We start from the raw sequence: 4,020 nt of genomic DNA, 5'->3' as shown, positions 1-4,020 counted from the left end.
AGATTAGTGCTCTACCTCTTGTGCCACTGCCAGTTTTCTGGTGGCTCATTGGAGATAAGAGTCTCATAGACTTTCCTGCCTAGGCTGGTTTTGAATCATGATTCTCAGCTCTCAGCCTCCTTAATAGGTAAGGTTACAAGCATGAGCCACTGGCACCCACCTACATAATTATTTTTTAAACATTTATGAATTATGGAGTGGTAATCCCATTCATTTATACATTGTTTAATGATTAAAGTACATCATATATATTAATTTCTGCATGTAACATTTCTATTTAGAGAGAATGCTCAAAAACTTATCTTCCGGCTGTGATGCAATAACTATTCTTAACTAGAATCACTTTGCTTCTTGTAGTATAAAATTAATATATTTACTTTTAGTCATTGAAGTCTGCTAATTAAATTTATATAAAAAATGAATTATAATGTGAAAGAAATTCATGATTCCATTACTTGTTCTAAGAAAACAATTAGTCCTTTTGTTTTCAACTATATTTCTTTGATAATGAGTAATATTCATAGATTTCACTGTTAAAATTGATAACAGTTACATTAGATCAAGTTGACTCAAACTTGTATTCGAAAATTGCACACTTAACACAAAAATATTTCCACTTTCTTCTAACACAAAATTAAAATAAAAGTATAGCAAAGCTTGGTGTTAGCTTTTTTTTTTTTAATTGTATTTTATTTTATTTGAGAACATACTGTACAGAGGGGCTACAATTACATGGGCAGGATAATGCATACATTTCATACCAAGCATTGCAGCCTCCTCCTTTGTTTACCCTTCACTTCCCTTCCCCGCCTCCCCCCTCCCCCCACCCAATTTTACCCCCTCCCCCCACCCAATTATACCCCCCTCCCCCCCCACCGACATTGTAAAGCTGGTTTTGACATGACATTTTGTACTTCTCATTGTTGCAACAGGTCCACCTGAATCCTTAAACGACTTGTTTGTCCCCATCTCCTCCACATGTTATACTGACATCAAATATAGTGAAAGCGGGGGTTACACTGTGGGGGAGGGACATACAAAGCAACAAAGAAATAATCTTATAAATGCGTTAGAAACACATGCATGAAAGAAACGAAAACATTAAAATACATATTTAAGGGTTCATTTTCCTAACATCACATTATCTGACATTTACGCTTCACCTCACTCCAGTTAGAACAGCAAAAATCAAGAACTCTAACAACAACAGATGCTGGAGGGGATGTGGACAGAAAGGAACCTTACTTCATTGTTGGTGGGAATGTAAACTTGTTCAACCACTTTGGAAAGCAGTATGGAGGTTCCTCAAAAGACTTCACATAGATCTCCCCTATGATCCAGCAATCCCACTTTTGGGCATTTACCCAAATGTTTACAAACAAGACCACACTAAAGCTACCAGCACAATTATGTTTATTGCAGCATTATTTACCATAGCTAAGATATGGAACCAACCCAGATGCCCCTCAGTAGATGAATGGATCAAGAAAATGTGGTATATATACACAATGGAATTCTATGCCTCCATCAGAAAGAATGACATTTCCCCATTTGTTAGGAAATGGAAAGGTTTGGAAAAAATTATATTAAGTGAAGTAAGCCAGGCCCAAAGAAGCATAGGTCCCATGGTTTCCCTTATTTGCAATATCTAGTATAGGTATGAGTCAAGCGGAAAAGGTGTTAGCTTTTTAAGTGTAGTATCCTAGAAACTCAGGAGGCCAAGATCTGAACAGTTTAGTTCAATGTCAGTTCAAACAGACAAAAATTTGAAACCTTGTCTCCAATTATCCAGCAAGAAACAGAAGGTGAAGACGTGGCTCAAGGAATAGAGTATCATCAGCCATGAGCAAAAAATACAAGGGAGACCATTAAACCTTGAGTTCAAGCCCCCAAAATGGCACATACATACAAAAAAACAACAAAAAAGTACTATGAACACCAATAATGAAGACAAAATAGTAGGGAAGATCATGAGAAATGTGTAAACATCTCGAAGACAAGGGTAAACAAAGGAGGAGGCTGCAATGCTTGGTAAGAAATGTATGCATTATCCTGCCCATGTAATTGTAGCCCCTCTGTACAATATGTTCTCAAATAAAATAAAATTAAATTAAAAAAAAAACATCTCGAAGACAGAAATCATTTGACAGAATTTTGGTTCATGAGAAGGAAAAGTCAGAATTTCATTTCTATAATCTCATTGTAGTCATTTGTGTTGATACCTGGCTATTGGGTAACATGTGAAAAAGCAGACTGGATTACCTCACATAACAGACATTGCCTGTGACTATGCAACATCCTTCTCTGTAAAAATCTAAAATCCTGTTTGTTAATTTAAAAAAAAAACTGATGTTATAGACTGTTTGGTCCACACACAGAGTGGGGTCGTTATTTTTAAGCTTCAGACCAGTGCTTTTGTTTATAACCACTCCTGTTTTACCCCTCTTCCTTTGTGCAGCTATACCTTACTTAGCTGGCACTAAGCCAAGGCTTTGAACTAGACGACCACCCTGCCTTAATCCCTCCCTTTTTTCAGCTACAACTCCTTCCACATGCTATCTATATTTTAGAATTGTCTTCCTATTCTCCACAAGAAAACTCTTATATTCATGTAAACCCACTATAAATAACCTAGGTAGATAAGGGTGTAAGGGTTTAGCATTGACTGAGGTTCTCATCTGTAGGTTTACTCCCTAATAAATCTGTGCTACACTATCTCTTTTTTCTTCATGGCTTTTGAGTGTGAAAAATAATTGATTTGGTTTGATGTAATCCCATTTATCCAAACTTACTTTAGAAATTTTGACCTGTGTCAAAAAGCCCTCTTGTTTCCCCTAACTCTTCCTGTAACATTCTCAAGGTATCTGGACTTACATTGAGGTCTTTGATCCATTTGGAATCAAATTCTGGTACAGAGGGCTATATAAGGATCTAACTTAAGCTTTCTGGGTACAGACAATTCTATTAGCACAATTTTTTGAAGAGGCTGTCTTTCTTCTATCCTGTGTTTGTGACTTACTTATCAAGGATTAGGTGCCAATAGGAGTGGCTTCGGTTCTGGGCCTTCAATTCTGTTGTATTGATGAAATTCTGTGCTTCCTTTGGAAAGAATGGCATTACCGATTCCTGAGGAAATGGAAAGATTGGAAAAAAATAAGTGAAATAAGCCAGATCCAATTAAATATATGCTGCATGGTTTTACTCATTTGTAATAACTGCACTATGTCCATAAATCTACAAGTTAATCCAACAGATAGTTAAAGACAAATAATTATGGTTGGACAGGATTAAATAACAGCCCTCTCAGCATTTGCATGCCAAGAAGAAGGGAAGCTATTCTTAGGAGAGGATCACAATGGATCAACACCTATGTGCATAGGACGATATAAATGTTGCTTATTGCAATGAACTCTAAGAATCAATCATACATGTGAATTACGTGTATATGTATATAAATTTAAAACATGTAATAAAACAACTGAGTTCTCTGTAAACTCAACAGCAACATTCTAAGTTTAGAAGATAAAGTTGAGGAAAGTTTTCAACACTAAAATGCACAGTGGAAAATGTGAGAGAGAAAAGAAGATGAAAAATAGAATAGCTAACTACATAAACAATTTCCAAAACTATACAAGAGAGCTGGGGCACAGCTCAGTTGTACAACTAGATTAATAGATACAAAGTCATGGGTTAAATCTCCAAGAAGGCCTAATAATAAGTTAATAAATAGTAGTAATACAATAGTTACTTGAAATAAATACTTTCATATTAGAGAGGCCTGAATCCTCAAACAGTAAACAAAATACTTTCAATTCTTGTTCCCAATGACATGAAACTACAAGAATGAAGAGGAAATAGGTTCCTTTTCTATCCTTTCATTTCCTTTTCTGTTTTCTTCTTTTCTTTTTTCCTTTGGCACTACTGGTTCTTGAAGTTTCTAAGGCTCTAACCACTTTAGATTATTTTTCAGGCCAAGCCTCTCTTGAGCAATGATCTCTTACCAATGACTTCCACAAATGT

This window comes from Dipodomys merriami, unplaced genomic scaffold, assembly GCF_024711535.1.
Source record: "Dipodomys merriami isolate MVZ:Mamm:240054 unplaced genomic scaffold, mDipMer1.0.p SCAF_93, whole genome shotgun sequence".
Lineage (NCBI taxonomy): Eukaryota > Metazoa > Chordata > Mammalia > Rodentia > Heteromyidae > Dipodomys > Dipodomys merriami.
This window is presented reverse-complemented; position numbering follows the sequence as displayed.